The sequence below is a fragment of the Schistocerca gregaria genome, chromosome 8, assembly GCF_023897955.1.
Source record: "Schistocerca gregaria isolate iqSchGreg1 chromosome 8, iqSchGreg1.2, whole genome shotgun sequence".
Taxonomy (NCBI): Eukaryota; Metazoa; Arthropoda; class Insecta; order Orthoptera; family Acrididae; genus Schistocerca; species Schistocerca gregaria.
The window spans coordinates 199,344,593-199,370,869 of NC_064927.1; the positions used below are offsets into that span (position 1 = coordinate 199,344,593).

The following is a 26,277-nucleotide window of genomic DNA, read 5'->3' on the forward strand; positions in this document are numbered from 1 at the left end:
CTCTTTATTTCATGTGTGATTGTACCGAGTGATCAAAAAGTCAGTATAAATTTTAAAACTTAATAAACCACGGAGTAATGTAGACAGAGAGGTAAAAATTGAAACACATGCTTGGAATGACATGGGGTTTTATTAGAACCAAAAAAGAAAACAAAGTTCACAAAATGTCCGACAGATCTCCTGCGCGCGTCGTTTGGTGACGATCGTGTGTTCAGCCGCCACTTTAGTCATGCTTGGCCTCCCATGTCCCCAGACCTCAGTCGTGCGATTATTGGTTACCTGAAGTCACCATAACTCCGGACATGCTTTACAGTGCTGTTCACAACATTATTCCTCGACTACAGCTGTTGTTGAGCAATGTTGGTGGACATATTGAGCATTTCCTGTAAAGAACATCATCTTCGCTTTGTCTTACTTTGTTATGCTAATTATTGCTACTCTGATCAGATGAAGCGCCATCTGTCAGACATTTTTTGAACTTTTGTATTTTTTTGGTTCTAATAAAGCCCCATGTGTGCCAATTTGTACCTCTCTATCTACATTATTCCGTGATTTATTCAGTTTTCAAATTTATACTGACTTTTTGATCACCCAGTACAATTTCAGCCTTAGGACATTTTCAAGTATGTTGTGGACGACTATTTAGAGGTATATTAGGGTCTGGTGTGCGTACTGTAAGACCTTCGGTACACACACCATCAGATTATTCGACTTGTCGCTCTAACGAAGTAGGAGAGTGTCAGCAATATGTCTCGTGGTCTTAATCGTGGCGTGTTTATCTTCTGCCGTTAGCTCAGACGGTAGAAATGCCACTTGCGCGCTTAGAGTAGCAGATTGGCGGTGACCAACTTTAAACAGAACTTGATTAATTTTCATACACATTTATTTAAAATAATAACAAGCATAAAATAACTTGGTTCTGGATGCTATTTACAATTGACAATCTGGAGTTCCTTTGGTCTTGGTACGTTAATCTTATTCTCACATATCTCTGATACTTGGCGAAGTGTCTATACATTTCTCTTCATGGCTATGTACAGGAATATGATGATCTTATTGGGCGCAGACTGAAACTTGACTGCAGACTGACTAATCGGAGGTCTGTACACTCGTTATAATACCTCGCGCGTTCAGGTATCACTGCGCGAGTGTGATGCGCGAGGGTAAAAGGTTCTACGTTAGCAGCAATCTCATTGGCTGCGCTACATATTAATACGCGGATCGGCGGAAGCAGAATTTGGTCCGTCTGTAAGTCAGCGCCATCTCGCAGTGCGGAGACGGACGAGCGCCGCGCCTGCGCTGTTGTGCTTAGCGGGGCGCGCTCTAGTGGGAAAGTTGTGTACGCACTGACTACGCAGAACTATGTACACAACATAGGGCATGTACATAATTGCTCCTAGGGCTGCATGTAATAGTCATAAAATAAATGAGAAAAGGTTTATGTACAAGAGCTTTGCAGCAGTTGCTCGGAAGTGATGTACTCCTAAAATTGGGAAAAATCTTTTCTAATTTATTTTATGACCATCACATTTAGTAATGGGAGCAAAGACATACATGGGAAAGTACCACTAGAGAACCGTCCACAAAGTACTTGAAAATGGCCTATGGCCGAAACTGTAGAATTGTATATGAAGTAAGGAGAATGGCAGCTGAAGACCTCACAAAAACATTTAAAAAATTTAATGGTGTATTATTCCTGCTACGCGGTACATGCGCTCAAAAAGTAAAGTTTCGTTATTTGCCATCTATCCCGATGGTGTAGTTTTAAATCATGAGGTAGTAAAAGTCACCGATTTTTTTTTAAGTGCGCAATATCAGGATTTGGAAAAAAAAAAGTAGCGGACGCCGACCAGTAAGTGACTATCAATCATTCTAAGCGGCATGTCCCCCCTGTGCCTTCAGTCGACTCAAGCTGGTTGTTAAGACATGTTTAATTTATAAGAGCGGTGCACATGGCAATCTCGGCTGCTTTGTGGCAACCGTTTTCTCGAACCGCATTTTACGGTAACGGCAGACTACTCGGGGTGGTGCAGACGTGACGTGACGTGCCGTGCGGCCGTGCCGTGGAGCCAGCCGGCGCTGCTCCAGGATCTGGGGGCGGAGAGAGCCGTCAGCGCGTGGCCTGACAGACGCTGCCAATAACCGTCGGCGGCCTGCCAATACTACACGCGGCCGCTGCGCAAAAAATACGCACGCCAAGGCTGGCGACGCGGGCAGCCTCTTCCCTGCTCCTTCTCACAGGGCACGCACTGCCTCGCTGATACTTATCGTGAACCTTAAATCAGAGTCGGATTCTGATGAGGAAATACGCACACGGTACTGCACCACAATGTTATACAGAACTGACCACTAGATGTCACGAGAGACCGACCTGTTGAGTATAAACGAACACGAGGAGTATCGTGTTCTCACTAGAGGTTCAGCAACTGCAGAATGGGTCGGTCAGGAGAGTTTCGTGACTTCGAAATTGAACTAGCTACCGAATGCCGCCAGAGTAATAAATCCGTCAGGGACATTTCGCGCCTTGTAAGCTACCCAAATTGACTGTTAGTGATGTGATCGTGAAGTGGAAACGCGGAGGAATAACCACAGTGAAATGCCTGGGCTAACAGGACAGAGCGGATTAGGTTGTGGAAAGGAGCCAAAATGAGTTCCTGTCAGTCGCACTCAACATAAAACTTTATTTATCAACACACAATATTACAACAAGGATGCAAAACACTCAGAAATGTAATCGACCTCCTCTGATTAGATCGCCTGAAGGTCACATTCAAAATCCAAGACACCAGGCTTGAACAAAATTGAAATATAAGGTTTTTCTGGAGGTTTCACCCAAGAATATTTTAGAAATCTTCAATCTAATCGGCTGAAGGCCTTAGCAGTTTAGCCCGCATCTCGTGGTCGTGCAGTAGCGTTCCCGCTTCCCGCGCCCGGGTTCCCGGGTTCGATTCCTGGCAGGGTCAGGGATTTTCTCTGCCTCGTGATGGCTGGGTGTTGTGTGTTGTCCTTAGGTTAGTTAGGTTTAAGTAGTTCTAAGTTCTAGGGGACTGATGACCATAGATGTTAAGTCCCATAGTGCTGAGAGCCATTTGAACCATTTTTGAACCTTAGCAATTTAATATTATTCGAACTAGGCTGGAGTCGCATATTAAGCAATAAGAGGAGTTTCAATCAGAAGACAGACGGCCTTATCTTAAAACATTTCATGCAAATTGGGCTGAAGGCCCCATTCAAAAGCATAACAATCTTATGCCTTAAGCGCAAGAGAAGAAGATTGATTTAAGAGATGTAAAAACTCGGCTGAAGGCCGCTCACCAACAAATAATTTAACGGCTTAAACCGTAGAAGAAGAGTTTCAAACTTAAAGGGCAGAAGGCTTATCTTAAAATATTTCGTGTAAGATAAAGAACAACAATCTCATACCCTAAGAGCAAGACACGGACATTAATTTAAGAGATATTAATACTCGACTGGAGGCCACATATCAACAAAACGTGTTTAACGGCTGAAGGCCTAGAAAGAGTCTCAATCTTAAAGGCAGAAGGCCTTATCTTCTCTCCAGTAAAATTCGGCTGAAGGCCCCATGTGAAAATATAACAATCTTGTGCCTTAAGGGCAAGAGAAGAACATTAATTTATTAGATATTGATACTCGGCTTAAAGCCACACATCAACGAAATAACAAAAATCTTAACAGGGAACTTACTACATAACACAAAAGGAATGGCGTTCAAAAATTTCCAAGGGTTGGCCTAGGATTGTAACACTAATGCCCGTTTAGGTGAGACAGGCCGCCTGCCCAACAACTTCTCAATCTGGAGGCAACCAAACCGACAGACAGCCGACCGATCAATCAACCAAATCAGTTCCGCTCCACGCAACCAGCAAAATGACCACAGTACACGACACACAGAATATTGGCGCCCACAACGACCAACAACACCACCTCAGCTGTCGAACTACACGCTGCACTGGACAGTATTAACGCGACGAGGAAAATACACTGCCTAAAATTTCATCAACAACCAGGGCAGGTTACTTCCATAACAGGGAATAAATTAAGTTAAATTTCACAGGAAGACGGCTGTAATCTTGGCCGACTTAAATACACACACGTTGTTGCTTGCGGGAATGTCCCAAAAGCGACAACCAGGATCAAACGAAGAAACGTAAACAGTTGGGGCTCATAAGTAGTTAAGTGAGGAGTCAACTTTCATGTTCAAGATAGGTGGGAGTCGAACTTCGTAGCACTCGCAAGCAGTACCTCACACTCCAACCGCGCCTGCACGCCGCCAGCGGTTCCAGCCCGACTCCGCGAGACGGGGCTTGCTTGGTGCTCCACGTCAACCGACCAACTGGACTGCTAGTCTGTCCGCGACTGCACTGTTGGTGCGTCTCCCACTCACTGACTGCCCGGCACACGACGACCCGGAAATACTATCGGTCGCTCCAGAGATGGTACGAGAATGTACTTATCGATACGCGCTGCTGCTGCTACTCACGGGCAAGTAAGGCAGGAAGTTAGTGACGCCAGTAAATGGAATAAGAAAACGAGGCAGCACTACCGTAATAGATGACAAACAATTAATGGGATGAACACGAGCCGTGCACGACTCACACAGCTAAACAAAGACCATGCATACCTCATGAGCTCACAGACAGGGACCGTCGAACACTGTGGAGGGTGGTTATAAAAAAATGCAGGAAAAAAGTGTAAGGAATTCTCGTGAGTGCAAAAGCGCTAGCTGTAGTCCAGCTTTCACAGTGGAAGTATGTAAGGAGATAAAAAGAATGGGGTACAGTGGTAGAGCAACTTCTCATATTCCACACTTTACTGTAGTCATGAAGTACAAAGAGACATCACTGTACAGTGGCTGATTTGGAGTGATGAATCACACTACACACTGCGGCAGTCCGATGGATAGGTTTGGGTTTGGTGAATGCCTGGAGAACGTTACCTGCCATCCTGTGCAGTGCCAACAGGAAACTATGGGGGTGGTGGTGTTAGGTATGAGGGTCTTTTTCTTGGTCACAGTATAGTCCCCACATTGCACTTAAGAAAACGCTAAATGCCAAAGGACATAGGCATATTTTACAGCACTATGCAACACGTACAGTAGAGGAACAGTTTGGAGATATTCAAGTATTTGAGAGGAATAATCATTCGAAACAAAAAAGTCAAGGAAACATGGGGTCTAAAACGCATACCTTAAGAGCTATGAATAATTCTTGATCTTCTATACTGTGAAACAGATCTCTTCCACTGCAAGCTCTTTGCTTTCCATATTTTGGGAAGTGGTAGTATGGACTAAAACAAGGGAAAATTGCCCAGTAAACATATGTCCGAAAGCGCATAACTTAAGAGCTATGAGCACTTGTTCATCTTCGCTATTTTGAAATACAACTCTTCTAATGAACAAGTGCTCATAACTTGATCCAATTTTTGTATTATATACATAATAGACAAAAATGTTACACACCGTTATTGTTTATATATACCAGTAGGTATGCCATGTTCCTTCGGACATACCGTGTATCGTTATCGTATTATTTCTTTGTTTTAAGGACCTTACCGTGGATTTATACATATTTAAAATAAATCCCACTCCGCTAAATTGATATACTGTCCACGATAATGATAAACGGTATGTCCGAAGGAACATGGCATCGTCTTCTTAACAACACCCGGCACTACAATATCTAATTTATCTTCGATATCAGGCAGTGACATTTCAGTCAAAATGTCTTCCTCCGTACGGGATTTACATAATATGCGTAAGAGTACAGGTTGTGAAAGAGAAGCGACAACATATGGAAGTCTGGGGTAGGTCGTGGACAGTGCATGGATAGCCAATTCTAAGGAGACCGCTAGCGTAAAGCGGAAAACCCCGGGTTCGAGGCCCCGTCCGCCAAAAATGTTCATTGCCTTCATTCTAGTACACACATCATGGTTGTCTGTATTCGCAACTGCGAATAAATACCATTTGTTTTTATATACTCACTGGTGAAAATTTTTATTTATCATGTATGTAGTACAAAGATTTATATGCCTTATGGCGCTCCAGTTGTTATATAAAATCACGCGCGCATCCGAATGCAATGTTCTGTCAAATTATAACGGAATCGCGCGGATAACATACGGAGATTTCAGATTTTGAACATTTACATTTTTATTTAAGCAGAAGCCTTGTCTGCTTCTTCCATTTGTTGTAAAAGTGACGCCCAAGTATTTAAATGTACAGGCGTTTCTGAGTTTGCATACATCCAAGTCTTCTCGTTTATCTTCACCCACTACTGGGTCTTTTTTGTTTTGTTTATTGTCAAACGCCATTTTGAGCATTCTTTGTGGCTTTTCCTCTTCCAGTTTTTCAGAATTTCATCTAATTACATTTTCAGTAAAGTCGCTGCTATTGAGTACCCTTGTGTTCGGCCCTTATTTACACAGAATTATTGGCTCCGTACGCATATTGATTAGGACTGAGAAGTACTTTCCTCCATGCACTGTGCAGTGGCTTGCGCGGTTTCTCTGTAGATGTACATTGATGTCTCCTCCTCCTCTAAACATTTCCACCGGTAAAATAGATGGCAGATTTTGTTTTTAGAGTTTTCACTACGTAAATTTATTCTACGCGCCACTCCTTTAAATTTCATTTCAGTGGTGGGATTAACGTACTATAGCTGTAAAGGCAACGGCTACAAAAAGGGAGAAACAAGACGGTGAACGGAATTTCCTGGTACGGAGCAAGTTAATCCGCCGCAAGAGCACTTCGCAGGCAGACCCAAGTTCTGGCGGCCCTTTAAACATGACGGTTATTGGCAGCAGCCGACATTCTGACAGCCATCGCGTGAAAGTGAAACTTGGCAGCGGGTTAATTCTCGGCAGCGAAATGGCGCGATGTAGGGCGTCGTAAAAATGCTCGAAAGGTACAGCGGGCTGCAGAACTTATTCGCAAAGTTCTCGTGCTTGCTGGAGGACACCATCAAGAGACAATGGCGAGGCCAAATTATAAGTCCTACTTCCAGGAAGCTGAAATAACTGAAGAAACAGATCAGTGCAGAAATCATCTATCGAATGCTATAGCTTTTGTATAATGCTGAGTTTCTGTTTAACATATCAGTAGAAGTTCTTTGTGGCCACATTTTATTCAGTGACGACGTCATAAATAACTGTAAGCAGTAAATATACTAGCAACCCCAAATGTTATGACCACTGCGTGAGATTCAGTGGCACCTGGTGGCACTGTGGGAAAATGTCGCAGTGAGGAAAGTATGTAAGCGGAGCACGACGAATCCGGAGTCATTCTAACGACAGCACGGGCCCCAAAAGGAGAAACCCACTCGCCTAAAAGGGTTGCGCAAAAATATGGAAATACCACAAACACAACGTATTACTCCGCCCAATAAGGTGTAGCAAACCCGTTTACATTAGAGCTCGGAATGGATAAATACAGAACCTGTATCGTTATCGAGGGAATAAAATACAATTGTTCCTGCAAAATAGTTGCAAGACCAGTAACCAAACCATGATGAAGGTGAACAGCGATCATGCAGCCTTCTCCCCAAAGCAGACCACAAAGGCTGAATAGTATTGGAATCTGGTGGCCGTGGTGGCCATAGACCTGACAGTTCATCCTCGTCCTCACAAAACCAGTCCTGTGTGAACAGAGGTTTTGTCGTCTTGGGACATCACGACTGTGAAACGAACATTGTACTATGGGATAGGCCGGATCAAGCCAGAATGGTCACATAATCCAAGGCAGCTATGCGATGCCCCAGAGAAACCATTGTGCCCTCGGAATCCATCATTTGGCCGTCCAAATCATCGCCGAACTCCCGCCATGTTTCACTCTGGGGATGTGAATTCAACCAGAAGATGGAAGCGGTTTCAAACGAGGCTCTCCAGGCAAAGAGACTTCCTTCCATTGGTCCGTAGTCCAGGTTTTGTAGCTGCAGGACCAGGTTTCCTGTTACGAATGTTTGCAAAACATATATGTAGTTTTGGAATTCGTGCTCGCCCTGACAGAGTTCGCCGTAAGCACTCATTTACGAGCACCAGCAGTTTGCCCACTTTAGAGTTCGCTTAGGTCCTCCCTAAAGCACTCCAAACTACACAGAGCACTGTTTTGTCCAGGACGGATACTTTTAGTATATTGAGGGCATTGCAGCAGTGCCGTCCATGGTCAAATACAGCAGTGCAACGTGCGGCCTTGGCTAGCATCTGTAGTTACGTTGAAGCGTTTACTTCTTGTGGCGTTTGCATATTTTTGTCCAACCCTTGTAAGCTGCTTCGACAAAGCCGCGGTTGTTGCGGCCCGACAAAGCGGAAATTGTTGCGGCTCGCTGCCTTCGACCAAGCATTGCGGAAACGACGAAGCTGTTGGTCGTTCGCGGGATATCGTAGTGAGCCGCTATGGGAAGCTGTTAAAGACGATTAAACCGCGAGTACGCGACGAGATTATGGACGACCACGCCTCGTCCCAGAAAGTGGAGATCGGAGGTTTTCTCTCTCAGAAAATCAGGATAGGCGGCGATCTGTGTCGTAAAGCTGGTACAGGCAGAAGTGTTTCGAAGCCCAGAGGTCATCTTGGTGCCCTGCTGCAGACGATCCCTACGTGTTCCCCGTTGACCCAACGTCAGTCGTCAGTTACGATGGCAGTGCGCACGTAGTCATCGAGACTGAGCCGCCGCTCAATGGAAACGTGCCGGCCGATCGAATTAGTCACTTTTCGTGTTACGCCAGATCGACGGCCGTGTCCAGATATGCTATCATCCAGGCTGACAGGGTCGGAAACATGTGCCACGCCACGAAGGGGTCAGTACTGTGCCGTGGCTGTCATTAACCTGTGCTTCCTTGGGGCCTGGGGCTATGGACTACCACAACATTGTTGCAGGCACCTGCATCACCTCATGCTAGATGCAGTCCCCATTAGCTGTGGCGAAAATATTTTGTTGAGCCCAACCTACATAGGTAGGAATGATCATCAAAATAAAATAAGAGAAATCAGAGCTCGAACAGAAAGGTTTAGGTGTTCGTTTTTCCCGCTCGCTGTTCGGGAGTGGAATAGTAGAGAGATAGTATGATTGTGGTTCGATGAACCCTATGCCAAGCACTTAAATGTGAATTGCAGAGTAGTCATGTAGATGTAGATGCATGTAGATGCATCTTCCAGGTGGATGACTGTCCTCGTCTCACAAAGCTAGAATATTGCTATATGATAGCGAATTTCTTTACCCCAAAATTTGCCTCATCTGAACCCGATGGACCACATTTTGGACGCTATTGAGCGCCAGCTCCGAGTCCACAAACTAGCGCCCCCTAATTTACCAGACTAGCCTGACATGTGCGTTGACATCTGGTGGCGGCTATCTCTGGAAACCTAGCAGTGACATGTGGAGCGTATGTCACGCAAATGAAATGAAATGATCGTACGCCATTTATTGGCCGGGATATCCCCTTCGGGGACGCCACTTCGGCGACTTGCGTGTCTATGATGGACACACAACACACAGTCATCTGCCGGGAATCGAACCAGGGGCCCCCTTGCGTGGTAGGTGGTAACGCTAACGGTGCGCTACAGAAAAAAAAAATCACTGCAATGTTGCATTCCAAATGTTTTACCCAGGAAGGTATGGAATGCAGGAAGTCATGCAGAGGATCGACACTATATGTAGTGCACTCTCAATGTTACTAGATGTAAAATAATGCACATAAATATGCAGAAAGACCCATTTTTGTAGTGCTGCAGTCACATCCATAAAACATCTGTGAGAATATGGATGATGATGATGATGATGTCGATGATGTCTCATACTCCTTGACAAAGTGTAGGGGACGATGCGGGAGACTCGCACCGCCGGACCGATTTAAAATGGGGCGGCCATATAAAACTAATCGCGAGAAAGGCAGATACGATACTGACACTCAGTGGAAAATAAGTGGGCAGTTTTGTCCGCCCACTAGGGAGCTGACTTAGAAGAACAACAGGAAGTTTCGTCACATGTTCGTCTAGTAAGCGGGGAAGAGTCAGAGAGGTACTCATCCAGCTTGTTTGAAGTTGACCAATTATTTCCTCCTACGTATATCTCACGAAAAAAACATGACCGTAAAATTAGAGCCAGCTGTTCTTCCCGCTCGCCATACCTGACTGGGATAGGAAAGAGGGGAAGCAACAGTAGTGTCGAAGGGGCCCTGGGCCGTACACCATAAGGTGGCTTGCGGTTTGTAGACTTAGATGAAGAGAGAAGTGTGCGGCTGACAGAGCGGCCCACTGCGTCCAGTTGTACAACCTCCCGTGTGAAAGGGGCCGTAGTTGAAGCCATCGCCGTGCAGAGTGTTTCGAAAAAGATGCCGTCTGTGTCCGTACGAAACACAGCACACCTTGCGAACGGTCGTAATTTTAAATGCTATAGACTGTCTAATCATAAAAATCTAGACAGCTGCTATCGGACGTTAACATGGGGCGTGTCAATTGTTCACCGGAATTCTGCTGGGAACGCTTTCAGTGAGGTGTCAGAATGCTTGAGGACGAATTGTAGCCCATTCTCCCTTCAAGAGCCGAAACCTGAGAAGGTAATGATGTTGGACGCCGGTATCTCCATGACAGCAGGCATAATCACGCTGATACAACCAGTCATCTCCGACCCGTTCGTTCACTGTACGCAGTACACAATGCTGAAAATGTGTTCATATCCTCCTACATTTGGCCCTGTGTTAACCTCAATAAGAGGACCACACTCTAATCGCTAAAAACACCCCCATATCGCAGCAGCACCACCTCCGTTCTTCACCGATGGCACAGCATGTGATGACAGGTAACGTTCTCCAGAGTTCTGCCAAACTCAAACGCTTCTACCTGATTGCTACAGACTATAATTGATTCATCACTCCAAACCACTTGTTTCCAGTCGCCCAATGTCAGGTGGTGTCGCTCTTTACAGCAACCCAAGTATCGCATAGCATTCACTTCAGAAATGTGTGGATGATAAGGAGCTGCTCGAGCATTACACCCCCTTTGTTTTAGCTCCCTATGAACATTCATTGTGCTAGCTGGAGGACTGGTATCACTTCGGAACTTACGTGTGATTCCTTCCCGTCTCTGTTCATCCACAAGTACGTGATATCTGCTTAGTCTTGGTTTAGCTATGGTTGTTCCTTCGCTTTTTCACTTCACAATCACATCATCAACAAACAGTCGGCTTGGGCAACTTCATAAGGGTTGAAATGTCTTTATGGATTTGTAAATCAGGTGATATCCAATGGCTACTCACCGTTCGAAGTCACTGAGCCGTCTTGAGAGACCCACTCTGCTATTACTGCACTGTTACTGGCAACACAATACCCCGCGCCTCATGCTGTCGAGATCGCCTCTTGTGACCTTACTGGCCCAATTCTGCACTCCATCGGGATGTGCGTGTAGTTTTGACAAGGTAATGTATCATATGTGGCGGAAATAATAAACCGTCCTGTCGCAGGATCATCCGCAACTGAGCATTATACGAGGGTCACTACAAAAGAAATGCACACTATTTTTGTAAAATTACAGTTTTCATTCTGCGTGTGTGAAAGTTTTACAGTGTGTAGATACATCCTTCCCGATTGTTTTCAAACTTAGTTCAACCTGTTCCCTCTAGTGGCGCCGTCACAGCATGTCTTCGAGATGGCTGCTACACTTGACGATCGTCAGAAGCAACGTGCTGTCATAGAATTCCTGTGCTGTGAAAACGAGACAGTGGGAAACATCCATAAGAGGTTGAAAAAGGTATATGGAGAAGCTGCTGTCGATCGCAGTACAGTTAGTCGGTGGGCAAGCAGGTTCTGTGATGAAAGAGGGCACGGCAATATTGAGGATTGTCCTCGCAGCGACAGAGCTCGTAATGCACACACTCCAGACTGTGCAGAGAGTTAACGAATTGACTGCTGACAGACGCATCACAGTGAACGAATTGTCACGCAACGTTTGGATAGGGGAAGAAAGTGTTCGAAGAATACTGAAAGTGTTGGTGTTAAAAAAGGTTTGTGCCAGGTGGGTTCCAGGGATGTTGACAGTGGCTCACAAAGAAACAAGAAAAACGGTATGCAGCGAACTTTTGGAACAGTAACAGAATATATAATAATGTCGTGTGACGAGGGCCTCCCGTCGGCTAGACTGCTCGCCTGGTGTAAGTCTTTCGATTTGACGCCATTTCGGCGACTTGTGCGTCGATGAGGATGAAATAATGATGATTAGGACAACACAACACCCAGTCCCTGAGCGAAGAAAATCTCCGACCCAACTGGGAATCGAACCCAGGCCCTTAGGATTGATAGTCTGTCCCGTTGACCACTCAGCTACCGGAGGCTGACAGTAAGGGATGGTGGACATGAATTTCTTGGAAGAATTGTGAGAGCTGATGAAACATGGCTCCATCATTTTTCACCAGAGACGAAGAGGCAATCAATGGAGTGGCATCATGCAAATTCACAAAAAAAAAAAAAATTCGAAACCACACCTTCTGCTGGAAAAGTTATGGCTACGGTGTTTTTCGATTCCGAAGGACTCTTGCTTGTGGACATCAAGCCAAGTCAAACGACCATAAATTATGATGCATATATGACGACACTGAAGTAACTTCAAGCTCAACTGAGTCGTGTTCGACCACATCGGCAAAAGCAGGATGTTTTGCACGGCCACATGTCAGCAAAATACCATGGAAGCGATCACAAAACTCTGATGGACAACACTGAAATACCCACTTTACAGTCCTGACCCGGCTCCATGTGACTATCCTCTCTTTTGGAAACTGAAAGAGTCTCTTCGTGGAACAAGGTTTGAAGAGGATGACTCCCTTGTGCACGCTGCCAAACAGTGGCTCCAACAGGTTGGTCCAGAATTTTTCCGTGCGGGTATACAGGCGCTGGTTCCAAGATAGCGTAAGGCAGTTGAGAGGGATGGAAATTATGTGGAGAAATGAAAATATTGTTCCTAAAGGATGTATCTACACACTGTAAAACTTTCAAACGTGTAGAATAAAAGATGGATTAAAAAAATAGTGTGCACTTCTCTTGGGGTGACCCTCGTACCAGAGGTTGAAAATACCGCTGCAGTTCTGAGGTTCTTTTATTTAGGGCAAGACCGGTTTCGGACTCTTATACGCCTATCTTCAGGTGTCGTAACTTGGCGCTGTGACTGCGAGCGTCGCCGTGGACGAGTACAAGACACGATGTGCTACCGGCGAGCGCAGAGCATGGAGTCCACCGCATCTTGTACTCGTCCACGTCGGCGCCCGGAATCACCGCACAAAGTTACGACATCTGAAGATAGGCGTATAAGAACCCAAAACTGGTCGTGTCCTAAATAAAAGAACTTTAGAACTGCAGGGGGAAAATACAGGGTGCAAAAGGCTATTTACAATTTGTACAGAAACCAGACGGCAGTCATAAGAGTCGAGGGACACGAAAGGGAAGCAGTGGTTGGGAAGGGAGGAGACAGGGTTGTAGCCTCTCCCCGATGTTATTCAATCTGTATATTGAGCAAGCAGTAAAGGAAACAAAAGAAAAATTCGGAGTAGGTATTAAAATCCATGGAGAAGAAATAAAAACTTTGAGGTTCGCCGATGACATTGTAATTCTGTCAGAGACAGTTAAGGGCCTGAAGAGCAGTTGAACGGAATGGAGAGTGTCTTGAAAGAAGGGTATAAAATGAAAATCAACAAAAGCAAAATTAGGATAATGGAAGGTAGTCGAGTTAACTCGGGTGATGCTCGGGGAGTTATATCCGGAAATGAGACACTTAAAGTAATATAGTTTTGCTATTTGGGAAGCAAAATAACTGATGATGGCCGAAGTAGAGAGGAATGGCAATGGCAAGGAATGCGTTTCTGAAGAAGAGAAATTTGTTAACATCAAGTATAGATTAAAGTGTCAGATAGTCGTTTCTGAAAGTATTTGTATGGAGTGTAGCTATGTATGGAAGTGAAACATGGACGATAAATAGTTTGGACAAGAAGAGAATAGAAGCTTTTGAAATTTGGTGCTACAGGAGAATGTTGAAGATTAGATGGGTAGCTCACATAACTAATGAGGAGGTATTGAATAGAACTGGGGAGAAGAGGAGTTTGTGGCACAACTTGGCTAGAAGAAGGGACCGGTTGGTAGGACATGTTCTGAGGCATCAGGGTATCACAAATTTAGCATTGGAGGGCGGCGGGGAGGGTAAATATCGTAGAGGGAGACCAATAGATGAGTACACCAAGCAGATTCAAAAGGATGTAGGTTGCAGTAGGTACTGGGAGATGAGGCAGCTTGCACAGGATAGAGTAGCAGGGAGAGCTGCATCAAACCAGTCTCTGGACTGAAGACCACAACAACAACAACATACAACTGCAGCGTTGTTTTCTACCTCTGACATATACAGTAATTGGAGGCTCGACCTGGAACAGCGTATTTGCTTCCTTTTACCGAAACCCGATAACATTGCAGTGGCAATAGAGAAATCTGCCGGAGCTGCTATTGCCCATGCGGATCTCGGAGTGCGGTGCGAGTGCGAGACGTGGCGCCGCATTAATGGCTGGGCCGCCTTGCGGGGCAGCGTCCGGACGCCAGATGGGACCGCGGGCGCCGTAATTGGCGGAGCGGCGGGCACCGGAAGGCGCGCCGGAAGTCGCCGTTGCCGGCGGCGGCGTCTCCAGGGGCTCTGCTGGCCGATCGATGGCGTTCATTATGAGCGGCGAGCGCCCGACAAGTGCGGTGCGGGATCGGTCGCGGGGAACCAATTACAGGCTCCGATGAGTTAACTCGGCCAGGCGGCGAGTCGGGCTGCGCCACGCCGCCGCTGCACGCGTCGACCTACTCCCCTTGATGAGGGGATCGAAACGTTCGCGGTTCGTTATTATGCGACCTCGCGCACTGCCTCGCGTCAGCCTCGAAATCCTTGCCATAGAAAAAAATTTACGGAGCATGGAAATTGGCGGGATGGAGGGGCAAGTATGGAATGCAACATATCCACTTTTCTTGAACGCTATTGCCACTCGTGCTCTCGCCATAGATCTCAGTCGTCAGTGGGATTAGCCGAGCGGTCTAAGGCGCTGTAGTCTTGTACTGTCCCGGCGGAGGTTCGAGTCCTCCCTCGGGCGTGGGTGTGTGGGTTTGTCCGTAGGATAATTTAGGTTAAGTAGTGTGTACGCTTAGGGACTGATGACCTTAGCAGTTAAGTCCCATGAGATTTCACACACATGTGAACATTTTTTTCAGTCGTCAGTAATCAGGAGCCTTAGGGCGTAAAGCTCTGTGCAGGAAAAGTATGGCCGTCCTTTTTTCCTTCGCTTGTCGGCGTCTGCAGTTCGTGATTGGCTGAAATGATCACGTGAGACTTCCGGTCGCATTGGACCCTCCTGTTACGTAGCATAGACCCATAGGCGTCCGCAGAGGTGTGGGGGTTGGGGATGTCGGAGGGGCAGATGGAAATTGTTCCTCCTGGAATCTCTGGTAGGTTACTTCCTCGCATATTAATGGCTCTGAGCACTATGGGACTTAACGTCTAAGGTCATCAGTCCCCCAGAACTTAGAACTACTTAAACCTAACTACCCTAAGGACAGCCGGCCGCGGTGGTCTCGCGGTTAATGCGCTCAGTCCGGAACCGCGCGACTGCTACGGTCGCAGGTTCGAATCCTGCCTCGGGCATGGATGTGTGTGATGTCATTAGGTTAGTTAGGTTTAAGTAGTTCTAAGTTCTAGGGGACTGATGACCACAGATGTTAAGTCCCATAGTGCTCAGAGCCATTTGAACCAACCCTAAGGACATCACACACATCCTTGCCCGAGGCAGGATTCGAACCTGCGACCTTAGCGGTTGCGTGGTTCCGGACTGAAGCGCCTAGAACCGCTCGGCCCTCGAGTATTAAAACTGGGTGTCAGACCGGATCTCGAACTTCTGACGTCGGTGGCATATGTTACGTCATATACAAAAGAAATTACATATATATTTTATATATTTTTATTTTTAATTTATCAGCATGCTTCTTACTCTCAGGGATATTGTCTTTTCTTATCACTTTTACTTACGTGCGTAAGTAAATATGAAACGGGTTCTTGAAGGGCCTCAGTTATTCATGTATCAACTTTAGATTTTGAACGTGATGACTAAAGTATAGTTGCCGTTAACTGAATTGAATGTAATTTTGTTAATTTCTATTTATTGATTGCAAAGCAAGGCTCGAGAGCATTTCGATTTTTGCCGTGGAGCGGCCAAGATAAAACTTAATGAACTCATGGAATCTGAATAGTTTAAAAACATGAACTTTAACGGAAATTAATTATCTGTTGCAGTTTAAAAAGGTTCTTATAACGAAATCTCTCGCATTTACAGTTACTGTTAACACTCCGAAAAATAAATTAATACTTCAGCTCGTAATGGCCGACTACAGGCTGCATCGGAAGATGAGCTTCTCGCGGCGCAAATTACTGAAAAAATGCTTATTAAAAATAGTTAGCCACTGCGAGCATTTGAGGTGACAACTATTACAAATAAATTCATTTTGTCATAATAATAACAATTTGATTTTAGCAATAAATACGAATAACTTACATAAAATATATGTAGCCGCTCAATCGTTGCCTTCCGTGCGACGAAACAAAACAGTGTAGGTACCATAAAATACGTCCTTCCTCCTCGGCCGTACAATCGCGTCTCATTCAGTCCTTTTTTATTTTCATAGACATTAAATAAAACAACCGATAAAAATGTTAATATTTATGTGACGTACCGTCACAAACTCCAGAGCTTTGCATTTCGCGGAGAAATCCTTAACGACTTAGCATAACTCACGGCCCGTCCTCGTGAAGGTTCACTTCCGGTAATATCTCACCTCGTACCTTGCAAATTTCGCAGTTCTCCAGTATAACTGAGGGACTACACAGTCGAGTCACACGTGACGCGCTCCAGTCTGGAACCGTGCGACCGCTACGGTCGCAGGTTCAAATCCTGCCTCGGGCATGGGTATGTGTGATGTTCTTAGGTTGGTTAGGTTTAAATAGTTCTAAGTTCTAGAGGACTGATGTCCTCAGGTGTTAAGTCCCATAGTACTCAGAGCCATTTGAACCAGTTTTGAACAAAATGATGCTATCCAACACCGGTCCCGAGGCAACTGTGGTGCACCGTGGTTAATAGTAACAGTGGTGAACGGCTATTTCGGAGATGTGTACGGGCGAATAGAACTACTGAACAATTAACTTTGCCATATAAGCGAAGGGGCTACCAACAATATGTAGATAGTGAGCCCAAATTCAGAAGGAACACAAATTTCCGCCTTGAAAGAGAGGAAAAAATAGTGAAGTATCAATGTTTAAAATATGTTTCGACCTTTTTAAACTACCTATATATTTCTTACACTACATGGGTGTGGCATCTGGCAGTAGGGATATCAGTTGTCTATCCCAGTTGTCATGGCAACACCATAACATGCCAAACCAGGGAGTCGAGGACCATTTTGGTTCGGTTCTAGGCTGTTCAGAGTTGGTTCTACCAATCAGTTTGGTGGTTATTTTGAAGGTTTCCTACTTCCATGTTCTAATTAATTATATAAAAGATGTAGTTCGAACGTATTAATGAAATATATTTAAGGCATAACAGTTATCTGCGTTAAAAAATAATGACTGTGTAACTATCAAAAGCTTGTGTACTTCCTGTACAGTTTATTACTTCTGACACAAGTAATAACTCAACTAGTCGGTTAGGCCAAAACGGCACTTTTCGAGTCATGATCCTCTCTTTGATAAATTTCTGTCGACATCCATACGTAGGACATGTTCTGTTTCCATTCGAATAATACCACAGTGCTGTGCTTCCGGCAGAACTTTTACAAGCCGCAAGAGATGGAATGCTTTCTGTTGTAGGGAGAAATGGAACAAGAACAATTTGTGGATCATTGTAAACCATCTTAAGAGTTCAGATTCACCAATGAATATATCATGTAGCGAAGAGCTATATGTTTTAGTTTCAAAGCCGGCCGCTGTGACCGAACGGTTCTACGCGCTTCAGTCCGGAACGGCGCGACTGCTACGGTCGCAGGTTCGAATCCTGCCTCGGACATTGATGTGGGTGATGTCCTCAGCTTAGTTAGGTTTAAGTAGTTCTAAGTCTAGGGGACTGATGACCTCGGAAGTTAAGTCCCATAGTGCTCAGAGGCATTTGAACCTTTTTTTTTTAAAACCGTACATGACTTCCGTACCAGTTACATTGGGTACAGAGCTTTCCTTAGGATGGCGCTCGCGTATGACGAGCAACAACCGGCATCCAACAGTATCGTTAACAAGTTGTGTGACGTATGTATGAGACGGCCGTGCACAGCGCTTTGCAAGGAGCTCGCTTGGAAACAGTATGTTTACCGGAACTGACAAATAGCACATTGAATTAAAGATTTTAAAGCCAGAAGCGGTTAGTGACAATTTTTAGACAACTATATGAGAAGAAAATGTTTGAAAATGCTGTGGAGAAATAGCAGCCATAGCTCTCATCCTGAACTCCTACATTTTTATTTATATTGGTGTGGTTCTTATTCTTTGAGTGTCCACACGTATGCTGCACATTGTACGGAGTGAAACATAACACGCCTTTGCTATTTTACTCTCTTCTAAAATTGTCTTCAAAGCGAAGTGAATTCGTAAGCCTTGTATATGACTCCCGTATCTTGATGCTGCGTGTCTTTTAACCGAATCATTTTAACTCGCAACCAGGAGCTGCAATAGTATGCGATGAAAATCAGAGCTCTGCCGGCAGCCGAACACTTCCAAACCGTGAACACCAAGTTTCCTCTGTTGTCGCCTTGTTTAACATTGCAGCGGATTGCAGGGACCTCGTGGTATCGCGGTGAAATAAAATAAAAACATTAGTATGAAAGTGTAATTGTTACAGAAGCGCTAGTGCATAAAAAAGTTCTTTAACACATCTAGCACAATAACAAATAAGACGACGGAACCAGAAACTATGACAAACTCTGTTAAGTACGCTTCATGTGACACCTCATGTACAAAATAACTACTAGCTGTTTCTGAGGCAGAATGATGGCAGTGTAAAAATACTGACGTTAAGACATAAAATTCTGCAGCGTTTATGGGTATAGAAAAAATAAATAATTGATGCCCAAAATTTCTTCAGCTCTTGCTGCAGCTACAATTTTTTTAATTTACTCTATATGACTAGACAAGCTGCCAGAACTGTTACACCCTACCCGTAAAGAAGCATAATGTCACTTTGGATAGTAAAATTGTTCTAGATAACTTTATAGTACGTTGTTACTGATATATTTTCCTCTTCTGTTCCAGATTGTGTGCGTGGGTGATAGGCTGCGATGAAAGCTGATTTAGTTGGTGAGTCTCGACGTCCATACTTAAGTAGAGTGAAATATGGTGTATTGTATTGTATTGTATTATAGTGTATTGTATTGTAGCCAGAGCTAGTCGGAGTTTGTGCTGGCAGCTACGGGCGTACGTTGCTCTCAGAACAAATGGCTCTGAGCACTATAGGACTTAACATCTGTGGTCATCAGTCCCCTAGAACTTAGAACTACTTCAACCTAACTAACCTACGGACATCACACACATCCATGCCCGAGGCAGGATTCGAACCTGCGACCGTAGCAGTCCCGGACTGAGCGCCTGAACCGCTAGACCACCGCGGCCGGCGCCATTTGAACTGACTGGGATGTTGAGCTATATGGATTTGTAATACTGCAGCCACCAACACTTTCCTTAAATGACCGGCTGATTTATTCGTAACAAATCGTGGCTCGGTACATTTAATCATTAATAAGTTTGTTCAAGTGGACAACGCATTACTGAAGAAGCTTGATTCCATATTCAACGATAGCTGGTGACTAGTTTGTTGGTCACCTTTCTTTTACTCCAGATAACGATGCACTTAAAATGAAGTCCGTCATCTTACTGTTATTATCCTTGAGCTGTAACTACATTGACGGAAACACCAAGGAGCTGAGCGACATAAACGAAAGTTGGTAGGCGTGTCTTAACACCTGAAAGCTGGTGTCTCTTCAAATTTTGCACCAGTCGCCTAAGAGTGGTGCTGGTAGTGCCAGTATGAGAATGCAAATCAGGTTTGCTTTAACTACACGCTGTAACGATCACGAGTGTTAGTTCCTTCCGGACTGGACGTGGTGAGTTGATCGTATTCAGGACTGCCTTTAAGGCGACAAAGACGCCATTATCACCACCTCACTGAGTTTGAATGGGGTCGTGTAATCGGGTTACGAGGAACTGGATGTTCTTTCTGCCATATTGCGTAAACACTCGGCAGAAATGTAGCCACTGCACATGATCATTAGCAGCGGTGGTGACGAGAATGTACGATCGCAAGAAGACGGAGCTCCGAACTGGCACGTGGCACTACCGAGAGGGAAGACCATCCTGTTCGACGTGTGGGTCTGGCGCATAGTAGTGGAATCTGCAGCAGCACTTTGACCATCAGTTGGCACTACAGTGACACAACTAACTATTACAAATGGGTTACTTCAAGGACAGCTCCAACCCAGACCCCCTTCAGCGCGCGTTAGAGTGAGCGCAAGGAACCGCCGTTTGCGGCTTCAGTGGTGCCAAGCGGGAGCCCCGGAGCTCATTGGAGGGTGCAGTGGAGATCTGTTGCTTTTTCTGATGAAAGCTGGTTCTGCCTCGGTGTCAATGATGGCCGTCTGTTGGTTATAAGCGCCTGCAACCAAACCAGATTTCCGTACTGGGCACACTGGCTCTACATCTGGAGCTATGGTCTGGGATGTGATTTCATATGACGGCAGGAGCACTCTCGTGGTTATCCCACACATCCTGACCGTATGTTTGTACTTCCACGTGGTGGTACGACCTGTTGTGCTCCCCTTCTTCATGAACAGCATTCCAGGGGGTGTTTTCCAACAGGATAACGCTCGTCCACACCCAATATTCTCTGCGAAGTGTCGACATGTTCCCTTGCCCTGATCATGCATGATCTGCCTCCACTAGAGCACGAACGGGTCTATCATCGGACGACAATTCCAGCGTCAACCACAACTACACTACTGGCCATTAAAACTGCTACACTAAGAAGAAATGAAGATGATAAACGGGTATTCATTGGACAAATATATTATACTAGAACTGACATGTGCTTACATTTTCTCGTAGTTTGGGTGCACAGATCCTGAGAAATCAGTACCCAGAACAAACACCTCTGGCCATAATGACGGCCTTGATACGCCTGGGCATTGAGTCAAACAGAGCTTGGATGGCGTCCGATGCAGCTTCAACACGATTGCACAGATCATAAAGAGTAGTATTGTGACGAGCCAGTTGCTCGGCCACGATTGACCAGACGTTTTCAATTGGTGAGATATCTGGAGAATGTGCTGGCCAAGGCAGCAGTAGAACATTTCCTGTATCCAGAAAGGCCCGTACAGGAGGTGCAACATGCGTCGTGCATTATCCTGCTGAAATGTAGGATTTCACAGTGATCGAATGAAGGGTAGAGCCATGGGTCGTAACACATTTGAAATGTAACGTCCACTGTTCAAAGTGCCGTCAATGCGAGCAAGAGGTGACCGAGACCCCATACCATCACGCCGGGTGATACGCCAGTATGGCGATGACGAATACACGCTTCCAATGTGCGTTCACCGCGATGTCGCCAAACACGGACGCGACCATCATGATGCTGTAAACAGAACCTGGATTCATCCGAAAAAATGTCGTTTTGCCATTCGTGCACCCAGGTTCGTCGTTGAGTACACCATCGCAGGCGCTCCTATCTGTGATGCAGCGTCAAGGATAACCGCAGCCATGGTCTCCGAGCTGATAGTCCATGCTGCTGCAAACGTCGTCGAACTGTCCGTGCAGATGGTTGTTGTCTTGCAAACGTCCCCATCTGTTGACTCAGGGATCGAGACGTGGCTGCACGATCCGTTACAGCCATGCGAATAAGAAGCCTGTCATCTCGACTGCTAGTGATACGAGGCCGTTGGGATCCAGCACGGCGTTCCGTATTACCCTCCTGATCCCACCGATTCCATATTCTGCTAACAGTCATTGGATCTCGACCAACGCGACCAGCAATGTCGCGATACGATAAACCGCAATCGCCATAGGCTACAATCCAACCTTTGTCAAAGTCGGAAACGTGATGGTACGTATTTCTCCTACTTACATGAGGCATCACAAGGACGTTTCACCAGGCATCGCCGGTCAACTACTGTTTGTGTATGAGAAATCGGTTGGAAGCTTTCCTCATGTCAGCACGTTGTAGTTGCCGCCACTGGCGCCAACCTTGTGTGAATGCTCTGAAAAGCTAATCATTTGCATATCACAGCATCTTCTTCCTGTCGGTTAAATTTCGCGTCTGTAGCACGTTATCTTCGTGGTGTAGTAATTTTAATGGTCAGTAGTGTAGCATTAACCATCCCTATAATGCATGACCAAGTGGGAAAGGCACGAAACTCCACCTCTACAAACTGACATCCGGCACCTATAAAACATTATGCTTGCATTCAACATTCTGGCGGTTGCACCGGTTATTAATGTACAAGCAAGCAACATTATCAGTGGCTTATCTCCTGCTTACGTGTACCTCTGATCTTGGAATGTTAACCACATAAATATGTCACGTTGTAAAATTTCTTCCGGTAATTTTATTACACTACATTTATAATTTTTGATTCTGAGATTTTTTCCTTCAGTGTAGTTATGCTTCTGTCGTGAGTTGCTAAGGAGAAGACGCGCCCCTGGAATCGAGGACCGGGTTGCGCCTTACCTCCCGTTTCCGGACGCGAATTAACCGTGAATTTTTATCCGCGGCTCCGCCCGCTTATTCCTCGTCCCCGTCTCCCCGCCCCCTTCCGCCAGCGCAGTTGCCATCTGCGGAAGAATGCCGCCGGAAATGAGGTATTTCTGCGCGGCTGCTCCGCCAGATATCCAATTCTCCACCCCTCCGGCCGCGACCGATATCTGCCGCCAGCCCCGCTCCTTAATTATGGCACCGGCTCTGCTTGCCGTCTTCCTCCAGCTCCCCTCTCCCCGCGGTCCGGTAATTGGTCTCAATCGGCTGGAAAAACAGTCGCCGCGCGGAACCGTCTGTCCGTCCTTTCGTGCCTGTCTGTCTCTCCGTGGCCGAGAGGGAAGCGACGGCCGCATTTTCCCAGCGGGCGTCTCCTCCACTCTCTCCAAGACGCGCCGTCACCCTTGTTACGCTCGTTTCGTACTGTTTGACGGCTCACTATTATCATCATCCATTAGCAAATTGTTGTGCCTACACAAATCAGTCTATCGACACTACCAGAGACAAAGGGTATCGTCAGAAGTGCCGCAGAGAATTGTGGTAGTACCACTCTTGTTCTCTACACGATCTAACGGATAAGATGAGCAACATTTTGCGGCTGTTTGCTGATGACGCTGTAATTAACGAGAAACTGTCCATGATGAGTGACTATAGGAATACAGAAGATGACTTTGATGGAATATCCAGTTGGTATGATGAGTGACAGCTTGCTCTGAGTGTGGGAAAATACAGGGTGGTCTATTGATCGTCACCGGTTCAAATATCTCACGAAATAAGCATCAAACGAAAAAAACTAGAAAGAACGAAACTTTTCTAGCTTGAAGGGGGAAACCAGATGGCGCTGTGGTTGGCCCGCTAGATGGTGCTGCCATATGTCAAACGGATATCAACTGCGTTTTTTTAAAAATAGGAACCCCCACTTTTTATTACATATTCGTGTAGTACGTAAAGAAATATGAATGTTATAGATGGACCACTTTTTTCGCTTTGTGATAGATGGCGCTGTAATAGTCACAAACATATGGCTCACAATTTTAGACGAACAGTTGGTAAGAGGTAGGCTTTTTAAATTAAAATACAGAACGCAGGTACGTTTCAACATTTTATTTCAGTTGTTCCAATGTGATAATGTACCTTTGTGAACTTACTATTTCTGAGAACGCATGCTGTTACAGCGTGATTACCTGTAAATACCACGTTAATGCAATAAATGCTCAAAATGATGCCCGTCAATCTCATTACATTTGGTAATACGTGTAACGACATTTCTCTCAACAGCGAGTGGTTCGTCTTCCGTAATGTTCGCACATGCATTGACAATGCGCTGACGCATGTTGTCAGGCATTGTCGGTGGATCACGATAGCAAATATCCTTCAACTTTCCCCACAGAAAGAAATCCGGGGACGTCAGATCCGGTGAACGTGTGGGCCGTGGTATGGTGCTTCGACGACCAATCCACCTGTCATGAAATACGCTATTCAATACCGCTTCAACTGCACGCGAGCTATGTGCCGGACATCCGTCATGTTGGAAGTATATCACCATTCTGTCCTGCAGTGAAACATCTTGTACTAACATCGGTAGAACGTTACGTAGGAAATTAGCATACATTGCACCATTTAGACTGCCATCGATAAAATGGGGGTCTATTATCCTTCCTGCCATAATGCCGCACCATACATTAACCCACCAAGGCCGCTGATGTTCCACTTGTCGCAGCCATCGCGGATTTTCCGTTGCCGAATAGTGCATATTATGCCTGTTACCGCTGTTGGTGAATGGCGCTTCGTCGCTAAATAGAACGCGTGCAAAAAATCTGTCATCGTTCCGTAGTTTCTCTTGTGCCCAGTGGCAGAACTGTACACGACGTTCAAAGCTGTCGCCGGTAATTTCCGGTGCATAGAAATATGGTATGGGTGCAATCGATGTTGATGTAGCATTCTCAAAACTGACGTTTTTGAGATTCCCGATTCTGCTACTGATGTGTGGATCAGCTGCGACAGCAGCTAAAACATCTACTTGGGCATGATTTTTTGTTGCAGGTCGTGGTTGACGTTTCACATGTGGCTGAACAATTTCTGTTTTCTCAAAATAACGTAACTATCCGGCGAACGGTCCGGACACTTGGTTGATGTCGTCCAGGATACCGAGCAGCATACATAGCACACGCTCGTTGGGCATTTTGATCGCAATAGCCATACATTAACACGATATCGACCTTTTCCGCAATTGGTAAACGGTCCAATTTAACACGGGTAATGTATCACGAAGCAAATACCGTCCGCACTGGTGGAATGTTACGTGATACCACGTACTTATACGTTTGTGACTATTACAGCGCCATCTGTCACAAAGCGAAAAAAGTGGTCCAACTAAAACATTCATATTTCTTTACGTACTACACGAATATGTAATAAAAAGTTGGGGTTCCTATTAAAAAAAACGCAGTTGATATCCGTTTGACCTATGGCAGCGCCATCTAGCGGGCCAACCATAGAGCGGCATCTGGTTTCCCCCTTGAAACTAGAGAAGTTTCGTTCTTCGTAGTTTTTTCGTTTGATGCTTATTTCGTGAGATATTCGGCCCGGTCACGATCAGTGGACCACCCTGTATAAGCTAACACTGATGAGTAGGAAAAACAATGTTGTAGTGTTGGAATATAGCATTAGTAGTGTGCTGCTTAAGGCAGTCACGTCTTTTAAATTCGTTTCAAAGCGATATGAAATAGAACGAGTTCGTATGGACAGTAGTAGGGATGGCGAATGGTCGACCAGAGAGAGAATAGGAACCCGTGTTCGGAAACGTCATCGAACTACGCTGCAGAGCCTCGAAGTTACAGGTGCTAGCGCCTGCCACTACGCCAACACTTCGGCAGCAAACATGTCTGTGTAGCTGACGAACTGTAGAGGCCAAACGTCTAGCAATGTTGTTTGTAATTCAGTGATCGCAATTGATTGCCACGATCGCCAGTGGAGAAGATGGAGTCATTTGTTGCGTAGACAGGCCTTGTCTCCTATGAGTGTGATGCTCTGTTGCCTTGTTCGATGGCGCTTTCTGACATGGGTTACCATAGCTGTATTCCATATATCTCCTACATACCCAGAAACATTGGAGATTTTAGATGGTCTGGACACAGGTTCCTGTCGTGGATTTATTCCTCAAGATACCCTCTATAACCCCCTTGAAGTCTGTTGCAACATCGGACATCCTACGTAAAGGAGACTACATATAGATCATTAGTGCGACTCATCTTAAGTACTGGCCGAGTGCTTGGGATCCCCACCAGGTCGCATTCAAGTAAACAATCGAAACAATTTAGAGGCGTGCTGCTGTAGGTTTGATCATCACATGACTCCCTGTATTACGGCAACGCTCTGTGAACTCCTAATGGAAATCCCTGGAGGTAAGACGACAGTCTTTTCGCGGAACACCGTTAAAAATTTAGAGGACCAATATTTTCCGCTGACTGCAGGATAATTCTATTGCTGTCAG

The 26,277-nt window shown here is 45.5% G+C and overlaps 1 protein-coding gene across 8 annotated transcripts in view; it reads left to right on the forward strand.

Moving 5' to 3' along the window:
• LOC126283943 (ankyrin repeat domain-containing protein 50-like) overlaps positions 1 to 26,277 on the forward strand; it is a 471,892-nt gene that overhangs the window by 140,717 nt on the left and 304,898 nt on the right. For all 8 annotated transcript variants that reach the window (XM_049982337.1, XM_049982338.1, XM_049982340.1 and 5 more), the window contains exon 2: positions 19,298 to 19,342. The gene's annotated coding sequence lies outside the window, so the exon portion shown is untranslated. The remainder of the gene's footprint in view (positions 1 to 19,297; positions 19,343 to 26,277) is intronic.